The sequence below is a fragment of the Pinus tabuliformis genome, chromosome 9 (genome assembly GCF_031772625.1).
Source record: "Pinus tabuliformis cultivar Carrire ecotype Pingquan chromosome 9, CPIR1, whole genome shotgun sequence".
In the NCBI taxonomy this organism is placed as follows: domain Eukaryota; kingdom Viridiplantae; phylum Streptophyta; class Pinopsida; order Pinales; family Pinaceae; genus Pinus; species Pinus tabuliformis.
Genome location: NC_142307.1, coordinates 662,272,163 through 662,285,908, shown reverse-complemented (window position 1 = coordinate 662,285,908; position 13,746 = coordinate 662,272,163). Strand labels below are relative to the sequence as shown.

At 39.2% G+C, this 13,746-nt stretch overlaps 1 protein-coding gene across 2 annotated transcripts in view; it reads left to right on the top strand.

The window, feature by feature from the left end:
* The window catches only part of PRT6 (proteolysis 6), a 221,844-nt gene that overhangs the window by 44,806 nt on the left and 163,292 nt on the right, over positions 1-13,746 (top strand). The window lies entirely within an intron of this gene.

The window sequence follows — 13,746 nt, the reverse complement described above, 5'->3', positions numbered from 1 at the left end:
TTCTAAATTGAATCTTTGTCTATATTTCATTTTTCATGTGTAATTCATTAATTCGTTATATTATTTAATATGTATTATATGTTTTTAATATGTAATATAGAAGCTATCCTCCGTGTCTTGTTCTAGGGGGTGCCATGTTACATGTTGGATACTCGTATTTTCGTTTCCTCCATGTCCTGTGTCATTGTGTCATGTGACTTCGATAGGAACACCAAATGGTTATAATGATAGTAGCTCATCTGTGAGAAGAGATATGATGGTCACACTCATTTGCAAGGAGGGCCATAACAAGAGGTTGAAATTACATTTTATAATAACGCCAAACAAACCAAAAAATCCCCCTAAAATGCAAGAACTTAACTTTAACATGATTAAGGCTAAGTGGGAGCATTGAGTTATCCAAGAAAAAGAAGAAATTGTTAAGATCACAACTTTTCATTTTGTGCTCTGTTATGGGTGTTCTTTAGCTAAGTCAAAAGAACATTAGCAAGATGAGGGCATAACTACCTTAAAAAATGCATGCTAAAGCCTTGAAACTATGTTGAAAAATCATGACTTGAAAATTGCTAGTATTAGAGCTATTATGAGATAGCCTTGGATGACCATTTGAATTAGTCTTTCCACCTCGGGAAGCAATGGGCTCCATCATGTAGAGTTCCTATACTTGGCGGGGAAACTTCTATTGGATTTGGTTGTTGTTTGATGGTAAATTTTGAGATAACATGTTCTTTGCTTAGGTCAGCTACTTCAATATTCCATATAAGCCCATTCATTAAGCCATTAGCAAACTCAAGAATTATTATCATATTGACAGTAACTGAAGAAAGAACATATACAACAAATGCAGAAGACAAGTCAAGATAAGAGGACACAATGATATGGCTCAAGCCAGAGAAAAACCCCAAGATGGGGAAAACCCTTGATCAATTCTTCTTATTATCAATATCAAATGTTCAGCAGAGGGAGAATACAATATATAAAAGTCAAAATGACTTGCCAATGAGAAGATCCCTAGTTACTGTCCTTAGATACATTGCTTTTCAAAAGGCAGTTCTGTAAAGGGCAAATACTGATGGTGGAGCTTCTGCGATCTGATGTTCTAGTGAGGGTTTGATAACAAACTGTTATAGCCTCTTTTCATAGCTCTTGGATCCCTCTCTTGACTGCGGCCTTCCTTATCCGAGCTGATTTATACACATACGAGCATCCTCAAAAGCTGGTGCAAGAATGATCACTGGTTAGGGTTGTTGGCAAACCTCCCACACCTCTTTCTGAGCAACAACCTCTCTCCAAACATCTCTGTCCTAATTTGCGGCTAGACTGAGCCACAAAATGAATGTCACAGTTTCTCATCCAAGAGGTCAAAGCCTCCTGCCAGACTTGCGGCTCTCTGTCCAAGGATGTCAAGGCTTATGGTTTGCTTGGTGCACACAGCTAGGGCTACAACCTGTTGTAGGAGAGATAGAAACTTGATCATAATGAGCCCATACATCATACAAACTCCCTCTTAAGTGCGACATCTCCTTGGCTGCAATTCGACCCTAATGGAGACACAAAATTACCCACATAATAGACCCAAACAAATTTGTTGTCCTCTTCTCAAGCTCGGCTATCTCAGAGTCAAATTTCATATGAGATAAATGCTCTTGGATAACAAATGAGATTGGAGGGCACTTCCTTTTATAGGAGATGGAGACGGGTTTAACCTGGTTAGTTAACCCTAGGCCGGTCTTGATGAGTTACCCATGAATGTTTTATAATTTCAAAAGCACATTTCTCCTTATTCAAATTTGATGATCTATGAGTTGATTTTGGTCCTCTCGAAAAGAGGAATTTAATGCAATCATCATCTCCATCAAATGAACTGACTCAAGGTGGAATTTTGCCCTAGTTGCCAATTTTAATAGTTGATCACTAGACCTGGTGAAGAAGTTGTGATATGTTGGCAATTCGTTAAAGTTGTATGTCTTGCTTCCAAGTGCTTATCATTTTGGTGTCTGTGATTTAGTACATTGTAGCTTGCTTAATGTAGCCAAGCTTGTGCTTGATAGTGTTTCAGCTCTTTGTTGCCTTTAAGCTATCCAACAAAGGTGGAAAGTATGGATGATACTCCACATGAAATATAGGGTGGAAGATTCAATTTGGAAGTATCTTCAACCATGGCGTTGGTTGTATTGTAGGTCCATATTAGGGTGTTTTGAGCTTGTTGTGTGGGCCTGTAGGTCTTTCTTTTTGCAAGGGTAACCATACCTTGCCACCAACTTGAAACTTGTGTGTTACTCAATGGTTGTGTCACTGCTTATATTGGTCATTTGCTTTTGCAAAATATTATGAATATGTTGCTAGATGTGTTTGATGTGCGTAACAATTTTTGTTGCTTTTTCTACGTCATTTTGAGCATGGGAGGACTCTTCTCGTGCTAATGCAAAAGTCAAGGTTACATCAATTAGTGCAAGTGGATGGAACCCTAGATACCTCAAAAGGACTGCTGCATTAGAATTGTAAAGAGTGCTATTGAAGCTATGCTGAGCATAAGGAAGGCTTTCATCCTATGTATGTGGATGCTTGGAGTTATGCATTTTAAGTATCAATGCAATCATCATGTTGTCTACCTTTGTTTGTCAAATAGATTGGGGAAGAAAGGCAGTGGATTTGGTTACTTTGATCATGATGTCCATCATGGATCAAAAGTTGGATCAAAAGATGCTTACAAATATGTCATTCCTATATTGAACAACGGTCTTTGGCAATCCAAAGTGAATCCAAACTTGCATGAGGAAGACCTTAATACTGGCTTTTTCTATGAAAATCTTCATGCAGGGTGACAAAATTGCCATCTTAGAAAATTGATCAAGCATCACGAAATTGTAATCATAGCCATGCTTCGTAAAGTGTTGAGATGTGTAGCTTGGGAGGTACTCCCACAACCCGTGGGGTACTAAGTTTTTTTGTGGGCAATGTACCCAAGTGGTGGCTTTGGACCCAAAGTTGTGGGCTAAAGACCCAAGAGAAAATTATTGTTTATTCTATCAGATGCATGAGGGGCACCTTTGATGGGCTAAAGAGAACCTAAGGCTACAACGAAGAAGGTGTAAGTTAATTTAATGAGAAGAATTTTATTTCTTATGATTAGTGTGTTTGAGCATGTAGGTTCAGGTCAGCTTGGGTTAAAGACATGACCCTTGGTGGGAAAGTGACCCCACTAAGAACACTGAGGTAGAGGTAAGATTGAGCTCATTTGGCACAACATTGCAACTCATTCTTATATCATCATCTACCCAAGAGAGCGAGTTACCTCAGGAAATTGCAGGAGCATGTTTCATTCTTTTATTGTGAAGAAGGGTCGAGTTTGTACAGGATAAGTGCCATGTTTGTGGGAGGTATCTTGTGCCCTAGTTAGGGCTCTGTCCAAGTTGTTATCCACCCAAATATATGTCCTAAAGTTTTGTTTGTATTCGCTCAGGTTCTGTGTACGAGGAAGAGGGATGAAACCCTACAGAACTCTACTTTTGTGATTGTGTGAGGGTTGCTAGGCCTCAGGAAGCTGCGCTGGTGGTTCTGTGGTATGGGCTGTCCTTAGAGAGGCCGAAGCTTGCCTTTGATTAGGAATAAGGGTTGCGAACTATAAGGGTAGAGGAGAAGGACTTATGATAGTGTGAGAGGGCTGTTTGATGGAGTAAATGGTTGCTAAGATAATTTGTGTAGGTTTGTCCTCGAAGTTGTGTATGGACAGAGTTTTTGAAGGCCTAATGTGCAGTGAATTTTGTGGAAGACAAATTACTGTGAGTAGACCTTGTTGAAGGTTATGAACAATCACCTTGGAGCAAGCAAAGGGACTGTGTGTTGTAAGAATATTTGAATCCTAAGTACAATGCATTTGAAGTGGCAAACCACTGTGTGGAGGAAGACTTATTTGAGCCTATGAACAATGACCTTGGAGGAGCATTGTCATTGTGTGAAGGCAGTTTGTTGTGCTGATGTCTGCAAGTGAATTTGGGGCAACAAAGGACCTTGTGAGCAGTTGAGACAGAGGTATTGGAGCAACAATATTCTTTGTGTGTATAGGTGGCATAGGACTTGCCAGGTGTTCAAGTCAAGTGGACTGAAAGGGTTGGTGTTAACGCTTCTTAAACAAGTCAAGTTTGTCCTTCTATTAGGGCTAATTGTAAGGGCCATGATCCTTGGTATGAGAGCCCTATGTTCGTTGTATTAAAGTTGTAATATAAACAAGTTTTGGGTTTGCAAATCTGTGTGCTTTATTGGTTCACTCCTGTACATTTTCCGCTGTGCATGGTGCTTGAAGTTGTGGGTATTTCAAAGTGTTTGTGCTCATGTTTTTGACATAGATATGATTCTAAAGTACTAGGGAAAAATCAACATAATGGAAGCCTGGGATAAAATCCATGGACACTTATTCCCAAGGCATTGGGAAAAGGAGTCTATAAATCACGCTTCTCGATCACAAGATTGGTCATGGAACAAGTAGTGCATGATTTCATATATTTGTTGACATCTTGTCAAAACATTTTCCAATAAAAGTACTTCTAAAGTGATACGACTATCGTCGCTATGTCGAAATTCCTCGACACTACCCTATAGTGTGCCCCCCAACACGCCTTCTTATGCTAGCCAAAAGGGTCTTATATATGACATAGGAGTCCAACATAGAGGGGATTTTATGAAACTTGTTTACCTACAAATGGTGTCTTGTATGTTGCACTATAGTCAAAATCTATGTCATATAATTGGGGCCACTTTGCAATCTCATATCCACAAGAATTTAGGATTGGGGTCAATGCCACAACTTGATGATAGTTGAGGTAGTGTGCAATTGGATTGGTGCTTCCCTTATTGTACTTGATATTCGGGGGGGGGGGGGGTTTAAAGTATGTGGATTGCTTATGATGGGGGTGGTAATGCAACCTTTCTTGCGTTTGCATAAATTATGGAGGCCCATGATTGTGTGGATAACAATGTCTTTGGGATTGACTAATGGTAGATGACTTGGATCTTGGTACGATCCATATGTGCTTGCTCATCCATAATGTACTCTAGATATTGAATTCTTTGGATTTTCAATGAGCACTTTTCTACATTGACTTATAACTGGTTCTGTTGCAGGGTGCATAATACTTGTTGAATGTGCTTTAGATGCTCTTTCTTGGTTTTGTTGAAGATGAGAACATTGTCTACGTATACGACTACAAAAGAATGGATGAACGGTTGTAGAATATTGTTCATCATACTAATAAACATCATTGGCACTTTAGTCATTTCAAAAAGCACAACAAACTACTTGATGAAACCTTCATTTCACTTGAATTTTGTCTTCTACACATTAGTTGGTTTGATTAACGCACGGTGATAACTTGACTTAAGATCGTTCTTGTTGTGATACTTGGTGTCTTTGAGTTAATCAAGCAGATCATCAATTAAGAGCAGATGGGAAATTGGTTCTTAACTATAATTTTGTTTAATGGTGATAGCTTGACTTAAGATCAATCTTGTTGTGAAACTCAGTGTCTTTGATGAAGCAAATCATCAATTTAGGTGATGGGATATTGGTTTTTGACTCTAATTTTGTTCACGTCTCTATATTCAATATATATTTCCCATGTTCCATCTTTGTGAACCAACACAATAGGGCTCTTGCATTTTAAGGAGCTTGATCGAATGTGCCCTTTCTATATTCGGATTCATTGTTCTCCAAAATAAAGTGTGTATTCATGGCCATTTGTAAAATGAGCACTTGGTATTAAATTAATTGTATACTTTTATTGACACTGTATTGATACTCCTTTGGCGAGGTGCAGATGTTTTTATGTTCGTCCTCCAACCAATCTACGTGCCTTTGTTGCATAGAGGGATCCATTACCTGTGCCGTGGTGGTCATGGTTGCAATGATTTTCGTTGCTTCATTTGGTTGGACCATGAAGAGGACAAATCTCCTAGATTGAGAGATTATCTTCCTACAGTACCTAACAGTGATTAAGAGGACTAGAATAATCGGGGCTACCGTGGGTATATTGTAGAGATGATCTCCTTAAGCGACAACAATGTAAGGCCTATATTGGTACATGACTTGTCCACTTGTATGGTTTTCCTAAAAGAACATCATAAACTTCAAGTGAGACAATGCCACATGTTACCTCATCATTGAAGGGCTTGATGTTGCATTGTAGGCAATCTCATTGATTGATGCATATGTCTCATCCTTGGTTTAGTGCGTTGATGGTGTATGGATGTAGGTGTGGCATCATTGGCAACTTTATCTTCTTGACAACCTTTGTTGAGATCAGGTTTTTTTTAGAGTTGTCAACAATGAAATGTGGTGGTATCCCCTTTACGGACCTTCATGAATGGAATGTTGAGAAATCAAGGGCATCAATAGTTAGGTGATGTCTCTTTAATTAGTAACTGCTTGTGAGTGCTTTTACCTACTTAGATTATTAGTGTTCTTCTTCAACAAACAACTACCAATGCATGTACATAAATAGACAAGAGACACATAATGTAGGCTATGAGCCAGGGCAAAAACCTCTCACTCTTTGAGAGGAAAACCCAAACAAATTTTTCTTATAAAGATTCTTGATGAATACCAAGACCAAGACCAAGACCCTTGACCTAGTTGCCTCTCCAAAACCAAGACACAAGTCCTCTTCCACCTTCTTGTTCACTCTCTTAGTATCGAGACCTTCTTTATGCAATAACCTCGAGACTTAGTCACACACGTGACCTTCTACTTGAGTGGCACCGATTTCTCCTTAGGTGTGAGAAAAAGATTATCCTGAGGTCTGTGCTGTGATATAACGCTGAGACAGTGAGGAGACATCACTGTAGTATCACCGAAATTTCATCTAACTTTCTCTGCTCCAATTCGCACTGTAATCTTCTGCAATTACACTGAGATTCTATGCATATTTATTCGTGCTTATTTCCTTAACTTGTCACTACAACTTCCGAACTTGTCACTGCAATTGATTACCCAAATTTCAGAGTGATCCGAACTTGTCTTCCGCTCTTTTGTCACCCAAACTTAGAGAGATCTGAACCTCTCTTCATTACCACTGTCCACCCGAAACCGCATAGAGACATTCGAACTTCTAACTGTAATTGACATTCGAAAATCTCAGAGGTATATGCAGATTTTTCTGTGGAAATGTGGAGAGCCTACCCACATATATATAGTATTTTGTCCTATATAATAAGCCGACATGTGCATCCGTATAGGTGTGTCTTTATTTAGGTGAGCCAACATGATCTTTTACTTCATCTTGAGGCCGACATGAGGAGGAGGACTTGTGCTTGTCGTTGGAGGGCTTCTAGAAAATTCTATAGACTCATATACATTTGTCATATTCCCAAGAAGGTTCTTCATACATGACATTGACTCTCTTGACTTTAATGATAAATCCTAAAGGCTCTCAATGGGATCCATCTAAAAATAAAATCTCTTGCTCATGAAACCCATGAAGTTTTATTTTCTTCTTTTCATCATTTACAAAAATCACAATTACATGTCATTATGAAGATTGAACCTAGTTACACTTTTCAACATGGAAGAGGCACTCACCTATTTTGGGTCTTCGGTCCTCTTGTTGCATTGTAACATACCCTAATTCTATAATCAAATATGTTACAAGGAGTTGATAATATAGAAAATTTGATAAGTAATTTCTTGCTATGATCTCATTGTTCTATTAAAGTCTCAACCCTTTAATCTATTGTAAGGAGATGAGATTACCAAAATTCTTATTCTTTCAATCACTTTAAACTTATTTTTTGAGAGCTTTTCAATGATATAAATTTCAACCTTGTCTAAAGTCTAGACACTAGTTTATGACCATCAAAAGTTTCACTATCTTATGCCATGTCAGTAGCTAACACATGGCAACTTGTCCATATGTCATCATCGTATTATGCCATATCATACAACATGTGGCGATCCTTTGCCTAGGTGTCACCACCACATTGTGCCACCTTCACATGGTAGGCAAGTGAGCTACCCAATGACATCCAGATCTAAAAAATTCTTAAAAGTCTTTTCCAAAAGGGATGGATTAACGAATTTGGATTTGATTTTTGTTAGATGATAGGAACACGCTGATAGAACCGTCATTTAATAGACCTAGATCCAGGTAATCCTAATACCTCAACTGTCCAAAAAGCTCGATTGATGGACTTTGGGTCCTAAATTCGACAAGAAATGAAAAACTCTCCATGAGAGTAGTTACCAGATTTCAATTTGGATTTGTTAGCCACATTCAGATCCAAATAAACCTTAAAAGTGTATTTTCTTAAAAAATTGAATTTTCGAATTTGAACCCCACTTCATCCTTGCCACACAGGTGCCATGCAAGCACACCATGTTGGCATGCCACATCAACATGCCATGTCAGTGTCATCAAACCCTTTATCCAAACTACCACATCATTAGTGACACATCATCAACCATGCCATTTGCCACATCATAGAATATGCAGCTTCATGTGTCCACAATTTGTCCTGCCCTCTGCTGGTATCCATATCCAAGTTTTTCCATTAAATCACAGTTTAAATATATTTTGGACTTTCGAATATGTCAATAGACAAATTTTGGATGTTTGGATTCTGTCAATAGAAATTGTCGTTAATTGGGTCGCCAAAAAATCATATCACAGGAGAACTAAAAAGAATAAATTTCATAAGTTTATTGATCTGGTTAACAGAATTCACTAATGGGAATTAGTAAAGCATTGTGAATTGATGGTTTTGTTAATTGGCCACTAGGGTACATAGTGTATCTTTCGTACTCCTCCATGTGGCTTGATATTTAGCAGAGTTCGATAGCCAACTAGGGGTAAAATTTGACTCTTTGAAACTCTAACTATAGTTATAATTTTGGATGTTCTAGAGTCTTCTTTGAAGCCCACACATGACTAGCCACATATGCAAGAGTAATGGGGCTGGCATGGCTTCCTCTCATATAACGGTGGTTAACATGTTAGGTCAGCTTGCAAGAGGGATACCTTTTGCATATAATTCTTGTACCGTTGGGAAGGTATTCAATTTTAGAACAACACCAAAGGGTTTGGAGCAAGCAAGAGTTTTTTTGAGCCCAAAACACTGTTTCATGCCTTGAAATGGATCCGAAATGTTTTAGACCCCAATTCTCCAAATTGGGCCCTGTCATAAAAAATGACCTTGCAAGTTGATTCCTCCAGTTTTACCACTCTGAAAGCATGGAGATAGATGAAAAATAATATAATGATCTAATATGGATGACTACTTGCATTTATCTCCCTAGTCTTAGAGGACATCTCTCCATGATTTTTCCTGAGTAGGTTGATGCTGACTTAGAGCCTCTATTCCTTTTTGAACTTTCCTATAGGCCTTTGTAGGCTTCTAGTCCTGACCACTGGTCTTATGTTGGGAATTGGGGTTCCAAATTAGAATTTATAGAATAGGACGAGAAGTTTTGGACTTTACCTGGTGATTGAAATGGTTCCACCATAGCAGTTGCCTTCAACATTGTGTTTTGATCTGTTTTAGATGTACATGAATCCTTCTACTCTATTGGATTGTGCTTGCTAACGTTGGTGTTCCTAGTTCTCCCTTTGTGCTTATGCTCCCTTAAATTTTCATCTTTTGGATAAATGACTGCAATTGGGTTTTCGTTCATTTCCAAAGCTTTATCCTCGTTTCTCTTCCCTATCCTTTGCCCAAAATTCTTAGCGCTAGACACTAATAAGTCCCTAGCCATGTCTTGAATATTTTGTATGCTAGATATTGATAAGTCCATTACTAAGTCTGATTCATCAATTCTTTTCTTCTCCACATATTTTTAGTGAACTTGAGTATAATCACTTGTTAGATGGCCATAGATATGGCACTCTACGCATCAGAAGGTTACACCAACATAATCCAAGGTTTGGGAATAATGTTTATTCTCAACCTCTATCTTGATATCCTCTACTACAAAATGTGGGCAGTTATTCAAGTATTCATTTGTTGATAACTCCCATTCACCTTTAGAAGGTGCCCTATGTTAGATCCTATTGCTTTAAAAACATTCTTGGACAAGAACCCTAATGGGATGCTTGGTAGTTTGGTCCATATAGCTTGAATTATGATCCCTTTGCTTGTGGGTATAAATAGGGAATCCACCATTGCAGGGTTAATGACGTATATTCTCACAACCATCTTGTTACTGCTCAAACTAGCAGAGGTCCTAAAAGGGTATCCGTGAAGGGCTACTACTAGGCTAAGGGCAACAATGGAGCAATAGCCCACTGTCACCTTGACTAAGGCTCCCTACTCTTTATAGACTTTCATTGATGGGAGGAGACTCGTTATAATAAGGATCACGAAATTGAATGGATCAATAATAGGATGAGAGGTGATCCTAAAAGCCTATTCACAAGAGAGGCTCAAATATAAGAGAGAAGCTCTTGTACCTTGCCAGTCTAACTCCATCACCCTGTCTATAATCTAGACCAAAATCCACAATCCCTTGCAAGTAATGAAGAATGTGTTTTGAAGCCACTGAATGCACTCTTCTGGGCTCACACATGAACTGACTCATAGTGTTAACTGCAAAACATATATCTAGTTGAGTGTTGACCAAATACATCAAACAACCAAACAACTGTCTTTATAGAGTAGGATCCATCAACTCGGAATCAAAAGCGTGAAGCTTCTTCCAGTTAGTGATCATAGGTGTAGACATGGGTTTGCAGTCCTCCATGTGAAATTTGCTAAGAATATCCACAATGTACTTCCCTTGTCCCAGGAAGAAATGCCCCTTCTCCTGCCACACTTCCAATCCCAGAAAATAATGCATCAAGCCGATATCCTTCATCTCAAACTCTGAAGCAAGATCTCTCTTGCAACCCTCAATGAGTCTCTTTGCACCAATGATGATAAAATCATCAACATACAACACCAGAATGAGAGGCTCCTCACCCACCACAATGAAGTATCAGTTCGGATCAGCTTCACTCTTTGTGAAACCCAACTGTTGCAAGTATGTATCAATCCTAGAGTACCAATCTCTAGGAGCTTGCTTTAGGCCATAGAGTGCCTTTTTCAATCTGCATACATGGGACTCCTTCCCATGCACCTCAAAGCCCAGCGGCTGCTCAATATAAACCTCCTCTTGAAAGAAGCCATTGAGAAATGTGGTCTTCACATCCATCTGGTGGATCTTACAACCCATCTCTGCTGCAATCGATATAATGGAGCAAATAGATGTATACCGAGCTACGGGAGCGAAGGTCTCCTCATAGTCAGCTCCCTCTACTTGTGAGAACCCTCTCGCCACAAATCGAGCCTTGAACTTCTCGATGCTACCATCTGCAACATGCTTTATCTTATAGAGCCATCTTGAAGTAACAATTGATTTACCTTCAGGCATCGACACTACCTCCCAAACATCGTTCTTGATAATAGAAGAATACTCCTCCATCATGGCCTCTCTCCAGACCTATTGGCTAGCTGTCTCCTCATAACTAGATGGCTCGGAGTCAACAATGCTTGTTACCAATGCCATGTAACTACATAAACACTTAGGTGGTTTACTCTCTCTAACCTATCTCTTTGGCCCAGCGACTAATGTGGCCTCGCGCAAGGTATCTTGAACCAACTTGGGCTTCCTCTTCCCTGAGCATACTTCTCCCACCGGAGTGAAAGAATCCTCATCAACATCAGAAACCTGAACTCTTGAAGGCCTGTTAACAGACCTCATCCCCAAATCTGTGCCTGTAGATGCTGAAGTACCGTGCGAACTGTCCATTAGTGGACTACCCTGTGAACTGCTCTGCGGACTGCCCTGCATGTTGCCTGAAGAACCACCCACTTGACTCTGAGAGCCGCTGCTCATTGATGGACCTGACACTGTAATCGACGTACCTCCTGATCCCTGACCATTGGATCCCTGTGACTGACTCCGTTGCTCCCGAGAGTTTGGTGACTCTGGATACTCTAACTCCTGTGACCTCTTGAAAGCTCTGTCCTCCTCGAACTTCACATCCCGCCTGACAACCACTTTAGGACCATTTTTCTGTTTTCATTTGAGCTTTGGTAAAGACTGGTCAAGGCTGTCCACATCTCATGTGCATAAGCCTTTCCTCTCACATGAGGAATGACATGGTCTTTGATTCCTTCCAGAACCAATCTTTTTGCCTTAGTATTCATTTTGTTAAACTCTGCCAACTGTACAGGTCAGCAGGTACTACTACTGGGTTCTGTGTGGTATTTACCATAATGCCCCAGACTTCTGCTTCCTCAAAGATGCTCTGGGTTCTCTCCTTCCATGAACTGTAGTTGTTTTGCCCATCCAACCTGTCTTCAACTCTCAAACCCAAAGACATGTTTCACTGTCTTACCAAGCTGAAATTTTCAAATTTGTGGTAAAGGTTTCTGTTTTCTGTGTAAAAATCAGCTTGCTCTAATTTTCACTTTGTTTTCCTAAACTGCACTTTTCAGCCAACCAAGCTCCGATACCACGAAGAAATCTCAACCCCCACTCCGTTTATCAGTTTTCCTTATCACTCCATGCATTTAGTTTTAAGTCCAAGCATGATAAAAATTCTAAAATCTGGAAATGACAATAATTTTCCGAAAACACAAATCTAGGGATTTCACAACTGCTGAAATTGCAAAAATAAAACACAACAAAATTATGACAGCCACACACAGAAAATAACACAGTGATTTTTGGTCAATGTGACCTTGGGAAAACCCCTACAACTCTTGGGGAAACCAGTTTGAGAGCTCTTATTTATTTCTGAAAATGATTTTACAGAGAAATTGAAATACACAGTAAAAATTCCAACAACCACAAATTACAACTTATCTCTATTTTCGTGCTTGAACTCCACCTCGAAAATTGTGCCAATCAGCAAACAGTGAAAACAGAAATTTTTGCAGCAATAAAACAGCATTAAATGTTGTATGGCAAACCTCGAAAAATGTGCCCAAAACTTGTTGTCCCTCTTCCTCGATTTTTGTGCCTTTATCTTGCTGTACGATTTTTTCTTGGGATGCGTGCCAATAAACGCTGCTGCCCAGATTTGCTGAAATGTCTTCTTGCTGCTCTCTTTCACTTCCTAATTGCTCATAAATTTTCTCCTTTCTCTCTCTTCTCTTTCTCTCAAATGCTCATGAAAGAATGAAGGATCTTTTCCTCTTTCCTACTCCTTTTATTCTCTAAATGACCTTTTGGGTTACCCTAAGATCTAATGGCTGAGATTCATTTAGATCTAGGAATGAGAATAAATGTGTATTTAATTCTCACTTTCTATTTGTTAACTCACCCACTTAAAGAAAGACCCACTTAGCCTTTTATTTCCATAGTCACTTTTTCACTTTCTAATTCTTCATTGAGTTTAATAAAGTCACCTTTAAATTAGAATGTAACTTTACCACTTATAAAGTCACTTTTAAATTAGAATGTAACTTCACCACTTATAAAGTCACTTTTAAATTAAATTGGCTTTACCACTTATAAAGTCACTCTAGGAGAAAAGTACAAATAAATTTGGACACTTTTCCCTAGGCCAAAGATCAAAGCCTTAGCGAACCACTTGTCCTCTGGTACACAAATTTTAACAGGGTCTCCATATATATTGAAGACACCTGTAGACCATCTGCAAGGGCTCAGTGATGGTGTAATTGATACCAAATCAACATACATGTTCTAGGTCATCTGCCAAGTGCGTGGTACAACTGTGGGGTCGGCTGGGCATGGTGAACCAAGTCCATCTT